Source organism: Salvelinus alpinus, chromosome 8 (genome assembly GCF_045679555.1).
Source record: "Salvelinus alpinus chromosome 8, SLU_Salpinus.1, whole genome shotgun sequence".
NCBI lineage: Eukaryota > Metazoa > Chordata > Actinopteri > Salmoniformes > Salmonidae > Salvelinus > Salvelinus alpinus.
In genome coordinates, this window is record NC_092093.1 from 65,094,434 (window position 1) to 65,108,541 (window position 14,108).

Below are 14,108 nucleotides of genomic sequence, written 5' to 3' on the forward strand. Positions count from 1 at the left end.
AATAGGGTTTTGACGGGGAATCAATTGTTTGGTCCTCACAAGGATAGTAAAACAAACCTGTGTGTGTGTGTAGGTGCCCCAGAGGACCACGTCTATCTCTCCAGCCCTGGTCAGGAAGAACTCTCCTGGGAATGGACCTGCGGGCCTTGCTCCTAAAGCTGGAGCACACCTGATACGGGCCAGGTACTCACACACACACATATACTATACACACACTCCATGTTCCTTTGTGAATCAGGCAGTTTAATGTTGTTTGTGTGTGTTGCTGTAGTAATCCAGACCTGCGGAGGACTGATGTCCCAATGGAAACTCCCCTGAAGAGGAAGAGCAGTGGCAGCTCCTCCAGCTCCTCTACCCCTTCCTCCAAGGGGGGCAGCAACGAAAGAGGTACACACACACACACCACCACACACAGATTCCCATGTGTGTTCCTGTAAATGTTTCAACCCTTAACACTCTATACAGTCAGAGAGAAGATGTGATTTGTTGACTATTTAGTGAGCAGAATGTGATTGGTTGACAGGGGCAAATCAAGCCGAGGGTTCTGGGGCACCGGCCCAGGAGACCAAAGAAGAAAACAGAGATGTGACGCTGACACGACCTAGCAGGCCCGCGGTAAGTACAGACACACAGAGAAAAAACAACCCATTCTCTTCTCTGAACTAACCAATACATGTCTCATCTCTCTTTCATCTTTTCTCGTCTCTGTCCCTCCCACATTCCTTTTTTATTGTCTCCCTCCTCTTTCCTTTCTCTGCGTTTCTCTCCAACATCTTTAGAGCTATAAGAGAGCTGTAGATGAGGTTAGTGGCATTTCTCCTCCCCCTTTCTCCATCTCTCTCACCCATTCACTTCCTAGCTCTTTCACTCATTCACCCACTCAGGTATTTACTTACTCTCCACCCCCCATCTAGGGCTGTTGAGGTGACCGTATTACCACCATACCGGCAGTCATGAGTCATGACGGCAGTAAAATTGAGTCACGGTAATCTCCTCTTGTGCACTCAGGACATGCGTTGTTAGTACCCAACTCACTAACGACCATCAGGTCCTAATGGTCTGGTTCTCAGGGCTCTGTTGTCCATCGAACCACTCTGACAGCAATGCTAATGCAATCGAAAATCACATCAAAAATACTTATCATCAAAACAGTATTGTCCTTTTAAAACTCACTTCATGGTGCCTCCCGAGTGGCGCAGCGGTCTAAGGCACTGCATCGCACGTCACTACAGACCCGGGTTCGATCCCAGGCTGTGTCACAACCGGCTGTGACCGGGAGTCTCATAGGGTGGCGCACAATTGGCCCAGTGACATCCGGGCTAGGGGAGAGTTTGGCCGTGGGGGGCTTTACTTGGCTCATCGCGTTCTAGCGGCTCCTTGTGGCAGGGCGGGCGCCTGCAGGCTGACTTTGGTCGTCAGTTGAACAGCACATTGGTGCAGCTGGCTTCCGGGTTAAGCGGGCGGGTGTTAAGAAGCGCGGTTTGGTGGGTCATGTATCGGAGGACGGATGACTCAACCTTTTTATTTTACTCTCAAAATTACAATTTCTCACAATTTCTTTATGAATAATGACTAAACAATGTCTACATTTAGATAAAACTATAATTAATTGAACTCTACCCTGTATTATTATATCTGATTAATAATGTTAATTCATAAGGAAGGGGTTATGTAGCATGAACAAGGAGTAATTAAAACATAATAAACACCATTCCAACTTAGTTGGAGAGGTATGTGCTGTGGGTTATTAAGTAAGCAAAAAGGATTGTTAAACTATGGAGAGAAAGTAGCGCACTAAGAAGCTGAGGAAGATTTGCAGGGGAGAAGGGTGCCTATTTGAAAGCTAGAAAAAAATAAGTAGCTCACAACATGTTATATTTTTTTGAAGTAGCTCTCGTGCTAGAAAAGGTTGGAGAACCCTGGTCTATCGCATATTACGCACAGCAGAAAAACATTTAAAATATTACTGATTTAAGATGTCTTTGGTGCATAATTGGTCTAGCCTATACTCCTAAATTGAACATATTCTAGTTATCGGCTTTGAGTGTGGAATCTATTAGTATGCATACTGGATGGACTGGTTACCTTGTGCTATGCTCCAAACTTTCTATCCATGAGTCTGGGAGAGAATGTATAGGCCTAGACAATGCTTTTAGTTCATTGATTGTGCAGGGCAGCTTACAGTAGCTTGCAGCTTACAGCCTATAGTGAATATGTATTTAATTTTTAATAGCCTAGTAATAAGGTATTTTCATAATAGATTGACCCATTACCTTTACACCTGCATTGCTTGCTGTTTGGGGTTTTAGGCTGGGTTTCTGTACAGCACTTCGAGATATTAGCTGATGTACGAAGGGCTATATAAAATAAACTTGATTGATTGATTGATTGAACTACGGAATATCTCACCATGCGTTTCCATCTCCTCCCCTCTCTCCTTCATTCCATTCTCGAGTGTGCAGAGAGAGGGGCTGTTAACAGTTTAATGAAATATTTTTCGTTGTGAAACAAGCTACTATTGATGTTCCCCAACAGATTTCACGTGGTTTCCCAAAATAAGCATTAGATAGCTGCAGGAACAGGGTTGGAGAGCCCATGGCATAGAGAGCACTAGATAGCTGCAGGAACAGGGTTGGAGAGCCCATGGCATACAGAGCACTAGATAGGTGCAGGAACAGGGTTGGAGAGCCCATGGCATACAGAGCACTAGATAGCTGCAGGAACAGGGTTGGAGAGCCCATGGCATATAGAGCACTAGATAGCTGCAGGAACAGGGTTGGAGAGCCCATGGCATATAGAGCACTAGATAGCTGCAGGAACAGGGTTGGAGAGCCCATGGCATACAGAGCACTAGATAGCTGCAGGAACAGGGTTGGAGAGCCCATGGCATACAGAGCACTAGATAGCTGCAGGAACAGGGTTGGAGAGCCCATGGTATACAGTTTGGGAGGAATATCACTTGTCGCCCAGCGAGAGGCTGCATGCTCCTCAAACAGTGGTTGATGCCTGGAGTGAAATAACCAGAATAGCCTGCATGATTGAAAAACGAACAGGCGAGAAATCGGCCTCCATTCGTTATTCGAGTGCATACTGTTGTCGTCTTTTTCCCACCTGTCCTTGTTCCTGCACATTCTAAATCGAAACCACTTTTAATATATGAGTAAAGACAACATTTAATTGATAATAGTCTGATGGGTGAAAATATGATCACTTGATGAGAGAACAGCGTGAGCAGCCGGAGGCAAGGAATGGAAGGCAAGCTTATTGTTTGTGACTTTCTCAATTCATCAATAGCCAGATGCATCATGCAGCCCATATATGTTTTGATTTATAAGATATTCTAAGGTTTGTATCATTCACAAATAAAGTTGGCAAATAACTCTAAATAACGTATAGGACCTGTTTCAAATGATCACTTTTACGCTCAACATAGCCACTTCATATGCACACTCACTACGGAATGGGAAAATATACTTTCTATTTTATTCAGCTAAGTTATTATATTACTTACTATAAAATCATATAATATATAATAATGGCACGGGACTTATAAGCATATCTTGTCTGCTAAATGAACAAGTCTACAGCCTATGGCATGGCGCATAGCCAGATAACATACAGTAGGCCAACTCATATTCTGTTCTTCTGAAATACACTGAACAGAAATATGAACGCAACATGTAAAAGTGTTGGTCTGATGTTTCATGAGCTGAAATAAAAGATTCCTGAAATTGTCAATTTTGACCCCCCTTTGTTCAGGGACACATTATTCAATTTCTGTTAGTCACATGTCTGTGGAACTTGTTCAGTTTATGTCTCAGTTGTTGAATCTTATGTTCATACAAATATTTACCCCATGTTAAGTTTGCTGAAAATAAACACAGTGACAGTGAGAAGATGTTTCTTTTTTTGCTGAGTTGATCTTTATTCCCAGTCAAGGTGCACCTGTGTAATGATCATGCTGTTTAATCAGCTTCTTGATATGCATCACCTGTCAGGTGGATGGCTTCTCTTGGCAAAGCAGAAATGCTCACTAACAGGGATATAAACAAATGTGTGCATTTATTCGACTTTTTAAACTGTAGATGTTCCAAAGGCACACATCTGTAGCTTGTATACGTGAAGGCCTGGAAATGCTAAACATGTTTGTTAAATAACAGTCAATTTTTCTTTTGCATGACAAACGGCTGACAAAATGTCATAACCGCCACAGCCCTCTCTCTCTCTCTCTCTCTCTCTCTCTCTCTCTCTCTCAATCTTTCTCTTGAAGTACAAAGGTTTGTGTATCCCTGCAGTAGTTATAGCTTCATTCTTGCCTCTCTCTCCCCTTTTCTCTCTCTTATTGCCTCTCTTTCCCACTCTGTCTTTCTCTATTTTCTCTCCCCCTCTATCATCCAGGAGGAGTTGGTAAGATATCTATTGATCCCCATGTGCACGCTCATATCCACACTGTCCCCTCTTTTCACATGCACGCCCAGGGCCGGATTAAGAAATCATTGGCCCCGAGGCTTTTAATTTATTTTTATAGCCCCCTTTTCCCCTTCCCGGCACACAAATCATTTGGTGTAAACAAGTCTGTGCACCAAGATGCAATTCGATGCGTGTTAAATTTGCTGTTGAAGAAAAATACCCTTTATAAATAAAGCCATACTAACGTTTGCCATGTGGCATAGGCTATTAATTGAGCAGAGGCATTTTTGGGATTTCCTCACAAGATTATTTTTGTTGTTGCATGGGCCCAAAAAAATCGGCCTTTTTAAATGACGCATTTCATGCAATTCGTCATTTACATGACAGAAGACATTGACTGAACATTTTTTAATACCACACAAATGACAGAAATGAGTGGCTACTCTGACACTGACAAACTGAGATCAATCTGGTCTTTAATTCAGACAAACAATAGCCCAGGTCAATGAAGCGACACACAGATTGTACAATATTAGGAGGCAATATACATTACCAGTCAAAAGTTTGGGCACACCTACTCATTCAAGGGTTTTTCTTTATTTTTACTATTTTCTACATTGTAGAATAATAGTGAATAGATCAAAACTATGAAATAACACATATGGAATCATGTAGTAACCAAAAAAGTGTTAAACAAATCAAAATATATTTGAGATTTGAGATTCTTCAAAGTAGCCACCCTTTGCCTTGATGACAGCTTTGCACACTCTAGGCATTCTCTCAACCAGCTTCACGAGGTAGTCACCTGGAATGCATTTCAATTAACAGGTGTGCTTTGTTAAAAGTGAATTTGTGGAATTTCTTTCCTTAATGCGTTTGAGCCAATCAGTTGTGTTGTGACATGGTAGGGGTGACATGGTAGGGGTGGCAATAGCCTATCTCAAGATAAGCTACTTTGAAAACCAGTGCTGCTGTTAGCTAATGAATGTTTATATTGGTTCTACAGACAGACTAGTCATCTTTTTTCAGCAGTAGGCATTTTCTTTCCAAACTACGTTTTTCCTGCCATTGTATTTTGAAATCTGCAAAAGGCAAACCGACAGCTGCAATCAACCATAGAAATATAATCCATAGATGGCAGTTCCCATTCAAGGCAGGACTGGCATCCATTGCTATTGTACCCATGAGTTTAACAGTCAAATTGCCAGGGTAAGAGGTTACAATACCCTTCTATGGATTATATGTCTATGGCCACAACGCAACAAGCTGTAACCTATATTTGGCTTGCATGCTGCCCAAACTGTGGCCTTGCCGACTGTTGGCATACTGATAACTGCCAAAATTGAGTAAACAAGGGATACAAAGTATATGTTATGGTGTGGGGGCGTGTTCCTGGCATGGTTTAGGTCCACATGTAGAATCTATGCTGAAGCTGTTCTAGCAGCTCGTGGTGACGCAACACCCTTTTAAGACACTTTATGTTAATACACTTTGTGTTGGTTTTTCCTTCATTTTGACCAATACCTGAATGTGCTTGTGATAAAGTTAACCACCATTATTTAAAAAACAATAAAAAATCCTTTGTGGCTAAATGATTCTTTCTGATGTATTTTGAACATTGAGAGCGGACTTCTTTGGTTGGATAAAATTATAATAATAAAAACAATAACGTTTAAGCCCCTACATTAATCCGGCCCTGTGCACGCCCCTCTCTCCTCTAGCTCACCTGTTTTGCTCTACCTGTGCCGTGTGACAGAGGCAGACTGGGGAGCATTGGAGCTGTGTTTCCCCTTAAACAGATAACAAATAACCTCTAACCACTGACCATAAGGGTTGAGTTCCCAGAAACCTAACCCTTCTGTTAGTGACCTTTCCTGACTGCATCCTGACTGAATCCTCATTGTTCCTCACTCACACTCTGAGGAAGGAGTTAGCTGCTGAAAAATGTATGTTTAAAATGTTGTGCCAATAAAATGTTCCCCATAAATCAAAGCAACTGTTACTGCACCCACGACGTGAGTGCTGACCTTTTATAATATCCTCTACTTACCTTTGACCTCCTCACCTCCAGGACCTGACAGCTCTAGCCAAGGAGCTGAGGGAGCTGCGTCAGGGGGAGGAGCCTAATCGCCCGCCCGTCAAGGTGACGGACTACTCCTCATCCAGTGACGAGTCCCAGAGTGACGAGGAGGGAGAGGGAGGAAGTAACGACGGCTCTGTGTCTGTCAGCGACACCCCACGCATCATGTGAGTGTGTGTGTGTGTATTTGCATTTTAATATATGCATTTATTTTATTGTAGCTATGTATTTTAAATCTGTAATATGTAACTTTTGGGCAACCAGACCAAATCCACATAGAAATGTGAGTTATAGATCTGTAATTCCATTGAAAGCAAGTCTAAAAAGCGGCAGATGTGTTCTACAGTATGTGCACTATTTGCTTCTTTTACTTTGGGTTTTGTACACCAGTTTCAAACAGTTGAAAATACAATATTATTGGTTCTGGAAACCATATTTCAGTGGTTTAAATGTGACAATGATTCTCTACACTATACTTGCTTGTTTTGTCACATAAACTTAAATTACTATTAGAATTTTAGCAACCAGGAAATGGCAGAGCGATGTCTGCATAGTGCATGTTTTAGTATTTTAAACGTGTGTGTGTGTGTTGTGTCAGGCCGGCTGCGGGGCAGAGTAGTGGTGAGGTGTACGGTGTGATGGGAGGACATAATGATTCCTACGGCAACAGTTCCCAAGACAGCACCCTGATGATGAGAGAGGTCAGTCGCCTTTCACTTTTAACCCCTGACCCCTGGGCTTCGCTCTGCTTGCTTAATACACAACTCAGCATCCTGGCATGCACTCGGCTCTGCGTGTGTCTGTCTGTGTAGAATGAGTCTCTGCATTGTCACCAGCCGTCGCTCAGCTTCTTCAAGTCTTTGGGTTTACCCACCTTCCACATCAGTGGCAGAACATCCCTCTTAACCACAGATCCAGATGAACCTCCAAACCCTAAACCTAACCTTAACCATTAGATTCCAACCTTAACCTTACCTTCAACACAAATCTAGAATCATCTTACCTTTCCCAAATCCTACCCATCACAAGGAAATACATTAATCTGAACTTACATCAGTGTGTAGAGTGGCCCTCACTCTCTCTCTGTTCCAGACCTATGGGGACAGGAGGCGGAACTCCGCTCTCGCCGACAGCAACGGTTTCCCCCGAAACGCCAATCTGCCCGATCTGGTGCAGCAAAGCCCCTCCCCCATGGTATCCCCTGGCGATGGCTCTGGGCGCAGCCACCCCAAAGTAGGTTCACTAGACCCCTACACCCTTATTTGCTAGCCTTCTACACACAAACCCCCTACATTCTAGCCCTGTACACACAAGCTCCCTGCACCCTAGTCAACAGATCCGACCCTCTTGCTTACAGCTGCATTAAGGCCGGACAGGCTTCCTGTGTAGATTAAGACACCATGGAGCCAGTGCAAGATATGGCTCAGAAACGTAACTCAATCCAGGGATGAGAAATGCGTTGTACTCCAAATTGTCCCATTATCCCAACTAGGGCCGACCCCTTTTAGTCGACTGGTCGATTATTTGGTAGATAGGCTGTTGGCTGACCAAGATTCTTTAGTCGAGCAGAAAAATATATATAATAATAATCATGGTGTACAAGACACCTGTCTGATTCGCGCTGTGTGGACTGATCCATTGTGGAGGCCGTGGGGATGGCACAGTCCATCGCTCACAGTCCAGTGCTACTGAAATTGTATATGCTTATATTACATAAACAATGGTGCAACACTAATAAAAATAATATTATTTTATAACAAATGCGCTTTCTCCCACGTTGGATAGTGGTCGCCGGCAGCGGTTAATTCAAAGCGCTGTTGAATTGCCGCCTTTTCCTAGACCATGTTGCTATGTGCATAATAGCAAAGTTAACCAGCATATTGGTTTAGAGAACAATGCCGGAGGCAGCAGCAGAATGAGGAGATGACAATACAGCCCTTGCCTTTTTGCCTAAGAAAAGTGAGGAGAGAGGAAACCAGAACTTAAGTAGGTCTATAATCAATAGCCTAACTGTTAAATGTGCCTGTCTTTATAAATCATCAATATATATACAGAAGTAAGACAGATTCTGCTTCTCTTGCCTGTTTGTGTGTGTTTAATAGCCTACTGATTCCGTGAGCACCATGCTTCACACAGCAATTTCATAAATTCGGCTGTTTTTGATCTTGTAATATTTCTAATTTATTTAGTGTTTACACTGTTTGAAATTGTTTGAAAAATAATATTTATAATAAAAATAATGCATATTTTTCTTGATCTCCTTGAATAATTAGCTAAACAATAAATATACCGTTCCATTTCGGAAATTGCATTCATGAATGAATGCGACTGTTTAGTCTTTGCTGTAATAAAGGCTTAACAAAAAAACAACGTTTTAACAGACTCTCTGGTACACTTATACTTTATTTAGTGTTGTTTACATTGTTCCAAATGGTCAGAAAAATTCTACTGTAATCTATACAACACGTGTTAGTCACATATAATATGCACGCAGTGCTTGCTCCTTATCTTATTTTTCTTGAGCTCCAGTATTTTCCACAACTAGTCACATTTATTCCACACATCGGACTTCCCTTTTACCTCCTGAGCAACCTGGAAAATATTCCCGTTTCGAGTTTATTTGTCACGTCCTCCGCATCCATTTTGAGTTCATATGTGTTACGGTGTTCAGAGTTTGTTATAACCAATTTATTGATGTGGTTAGGATATGTTATAGGCACGGCCTGCCCACTCATTAGGCAGCAACAACACATCCAACAACAACACAAAACCTCAAATTCTGCACAAAAACAATGACAATTTCTCTCAACCAGTGACATATGGGCTCTTTTGGTGAGGGCTGATGCCGATCTTTGATAAGCATTGCCCACTTTGTCAAGGGCAGGGACTCAAAATATTTTGCTTGTTCATTTTGCCTCTCCAGGGTGCTGTTGGAGAGACACATCTCTGCAGCGCTGCACCAACGTTCAGTAAAAAAATTATCTAATATAAATCATGTAGCAGATACAGGATATGGAAGAAAGAGTATCAAATCAAATTGTATTTGTCATATACACATGTTTAGCGCCTTTTCCTAGACCATGTTGCTATGTGCATAATAGCAAAGTGGTTTCAAGTATGTATATGTCCATTTTTTGACAAGCTGATCATAGTGAAAAAGAAAATACTTCGGTATTTCCCGCTGTGTAAACACATTGCAAATAGGCAGTAACTCCTAATAAAGTTTGATTGCTGATATTCAGAGCTTAAATAGCCATTGACTGATTAGTTACAGGAATCAGGACTAATAAAGCCAATGCTATGGCCTGTTTTACAAACGGAGGGCCTACCACAATGATGGGCATTCATAACATTCCATTGAGGGCCGACATGGTAGGCTACACTCTAGTAAGCACGAGCCGACTTCTTTTGGATGTCTTTTTTTTGTCCTGTCCGGATGTCGTTTTTTGGTGTTTTACAAACAGTAGGCTTACCACATAGACGGGCATTCATAAAATTGAATTACAGGCAAGACTGTAGGCTCCGTAAGCACAGACCAACGCTGTTGCCTTTTTGGATGTGTTTTTTTGGTGCAGTTCCGGACCGGTTTTGATTTCCACGGACATTGGCTTTTGGTCCGGTCTGGACCAACTCTGAATCAATCATAGACATCTATGCTTGGTTCAGATTTTCCTCTATGTTTTGACCAGCCTTGATTTGGTACGAACATAGATGTCTATAAATAACATATATTTTCAACTTTCATTCAGAACCAAAATTGAGCCTGATTTCAACATCTGAAAAAAGAATATTTTCAATGCCTGTGAAATCCGTATTTTCAACATCAGGAAAATAAGGATTTTCAACTTTCATTAAGAACCAAAAATTAAACTGATTTCAACGTCCGGAAAAGATACCTTTTCAGCATCCTGGAAAATATATATTTTAAACATACAGAAAATACCTTTTCACCTTTCATTCAGAACCTAAATTGAACCTAACATGCTGACCAGACCGGACACGTCGCGTGCGCGAGCGTCGCAAAATATATTTAGAAATCCATGTTATTCAATTATTGCACCCACACTGCTCGCGCGTGCCAACGGTCTGCGATGTCAAGGGCTAAAATAGAACTCCTTTCTATTTCTGACGCAGATCGCGCTGCAAGTCCTGCCTCTCCCATCTCCTCATTGGTTTATAGAAGCAGGTACCCACGTGCCATCTCCTCATTGGTTATACCCACGTGGGTGATTGAAAGACGAACTGTTTTGCCGGTCGTCGTGGTAATACTATGAAAGTTTAGATGCCGATCACCATATGAATTCAAAGATGAAAAAGCCTGGAAGGAGGAGAGTTGACTAGAAACTATTCGGTTGGCCGTTTTATTAAAAAAAAAAAAATATTTCACCTTTATTTAACCAGGTAGGCAAGTTGAAAACAAGTTCTCATATACAATTGCGTCCTGGCCAAGATAAAGCAAAGCAGTTCGACACATACAACAACACAGAGTTACACATGGAGTAAAACAAACATACAGTCAATAAAACAGTAGAAAAATAAGTCTATATACAATGTGAGCAAATGAGGTGACATAAGGGAGGTAAAGGAAAGTAAAACACTGGAATGGTAGATTTGCAGTGGAAGAATGTGCAAAGTAGAAATAGAAATAATGGGGTGCAAAGGAACAAAATAAATAAATAAATACAGTAGGGGAAGAGGTAGTTGTTTGGGCTAAATTATAGATGGGCTATGTACAGGTGCAGTAATCTGCTCTGACAGCTGGTGCTTAAAGCTAGTGAGGGAGATAAGTGTTTCCAGTTTCAGAGATTTTTGTAGTTCGTTCCAGTCATTGGCAGCAGAGAACTGGAAGGAGAGGCGGCCAAAGGAGGAATTGGTTTTGGGGGTGACCAGAGAGATATACAGTGGGGAGAACAAGTATTTGATACACTGCCGATTTTGCAGGTTTTCCTACTTACAAAGCATGTAGAGGTCTGTAATTTTTATCATAGGTACACTTCAACTGTGAGAGACGGAATCTAAAACAAAAATCCAGAAAATCACATTGTATGATTTTTAAATAATTAATTTGCATTTTATTGCATGACATAAGTATTTGATCACCTACCAACCAGTAAGAATTCCGGCTCTCACAGACCTGTTAGTTTTTCTTTAAGAAGCCCTCCTGTTCTCCACTCATTACCTGTATTAACTGCACCTGTTTGAACTCGTTACCTGTATAAAAGACACCTGTCCACACACTCAATCAAACAGATTCCAACCTCTCCACAATGGCCAAGACCAGAGAGCTGTGTAAGGACATCAGGGATAAAATTGTAGACCTGCACAAGGCTGGGATGGGCTACAGGACAATAGGCAAGCAGCTTGGTGAGAAGGAAACAACTGTTGGCGCAATTATTAGAAAATGGAAGAAGTTCAAGATGACGGTCAATCACCCTCGGTCTGGGGCTCCATGCAAGATTTCACCTCGTGGGGCATCAATGATCATGAGGAAGGTGAGGGATCAGCCCAGAACTACACGGCAGGACCTGGTCAATGACCTGAAGAGAGCTGGGACCACAGTCTCAAAGAAAACCATTAGTAACACACTACGCCGTCATGGATTAAAATCCTGCAGCGCACGCAAGGTCCCCCTGCTTAAGCCAGTGCATGTCCAGGCCTGTCTGAAGTTTGCCAATGACCATCTGGATGATCCAGAGGAGGAATGGGAGAAGGTCATGTGGTCTGATGAGACAAAAATAGAGCTTTTTGGTCTAACTCCACTCACCGTGTTTGGAGGAAGAAGAAGTATGAGTACAACCCCAAGAACACCATCCCAACCGTGAAGCATGGAGGTGGAAACATCATTCTTTGGGGATGCTTTTCTGCAAAGGGGACAGGACGACTGCACCGTATTGAGGGGAGGATGGATTTGGCCATGTATCGCGAGATCTTGGCCAACAACCTCCTTCCCTCAGTAAGAGCATTGAAGATGGGTCGTGGCTGGGTCTTCCAGCATGACAACGACACGAAGCACACAGCCATGGCAACTAAGGAGTGGCTCCGTAAGAAGCATCTCAAGGTCCTGGAGTGGCCTAGCCAGTCTCCAGACCTGAACCCAATAGAAAATCTTTGGAGGGAGCTGAACCTCCGTATTGCCCAGCGACAGCCCCGAAACCTGAAGGATCTGGAGAAGATCTGTAGGGAGGAGTGGGCCAAAATCCCTGCTGCAGTGTGTGCAAACCTAGTCAAGAACTACAGGAAACGTATGATCTCTGTAATTGCAAACAAAGGTTTCTGTACCAAATATTAAGTTCTGCTTTTCTGATGTATCAAATACTTATGTCATGCAATAAAATGCTAATTAATTACTTAAAAATCATACAATGTGATTTTCTGGATTTTTGTTTTAGATTCCGTCTCTCACAGTTGAAGTGTACCTATGATAAAAATTACAGACCTCTACATGCTTTGTAAGTAGGAAAACCTGCAAAATCGGCAGTGTATCAAATACTTGTTCTCCCCACTGTACCTGCTGGAGCACGTGCTACAGGTGGGTGCTGCTATGGTGACCAGCGAGCTGAGATAAGGGGGGACTTTACCTAGCAGGGTCTTGTAGATGACCTGGAGCCAGTGGGTTTGGCGACGAGTATGAAGCGAGGGCCAGCCAACGAGAGCGTACAGGTCGCAGTGGTGGGTAGTATATGGGGCTTTGGGGACAAAACGGATGGCACTGTGATAGACTGCATCCAATTTATCGAGTAGGGTATTGGAGGCTATTTTGTAAATTACATCGCCGAGGATCAGTAGGATGGTCAGTTTTACGAGGGTATGTTTGGCAGCATGAGTGAAGGATGCTTTGTTGTGAAATAGGAAGCCAGTTCTAGATTTAACTTTGGATTGGAGATGTTTGGATGTGAGTCTGGAAGGAGAGTTTACAGTCTAACCAGACACCTAGGTATTTGTAGTTGTCCACATATTCTAAGTCAGAACCGTCCAGAGTAGTGATGCTGGACGGGCGGGAAGGTGCAGGCAGCGATCGGTTGAATAGCATGCATTTAGTTTTACTTGTATTTAAGAGCAGTTGGAGGCCACGGAAGGAGAGTGGTATGGCATTGAAGCTCGTCTGGAGGGTTGTTAACACAGTGTCCAAAGAAGGTCCAGAAGTATACAGAATGGTGTCGTCTGCGTAGAGGTGGATCAGAGACTCACCAGCAGCAATAGCGACATCATTGATGTATACAGAGAAGAGAGAAGGCCCAAACATTGAACCCTGTGGCACCCCCATAGAGACTGCCAGAGTCCCAGACAACAGGCCCTCCGATTTGACACACTGAACTCTATCAGAGAAGTAGTTGGTGAACCAGGCGATGCAATCATTTGAGAAACCAAGGCTATTGAGTTTGCCGATGAGGATGTGGTGATTGACAGAGTCGAAAGCCTTGGCCAGGTCAATGAATACGGCTGCACAGTATTGTTTCTTATCGATGGCGGTTAAGATATCGTTTAGGACCTTGAGCATGGCTGAGGTGCACCCATGACCAGCTCTGAAACCAGATTGCATAGCGGAGAAGGTGCGGTGGGTTTCGAAATGGTCGGTAATCTGTTTGTTGACTTGGCTTTCGAAGACCTTAGAAAGGCA

The 14,108-nt window shown here is 42.7% G+C and overlaps 1 pseudogene; it reads left to right on the forward strand.

Moving 5' to 3' along the window:
* Positions 1–14,108, forward strand: part of LOC139583517 (TRAF2 and NCK-interacting protein kinase-like) — a 67,735-nt pseudogene that overhangs the window by 35,076 nt on the left and 18,551 nt on the right.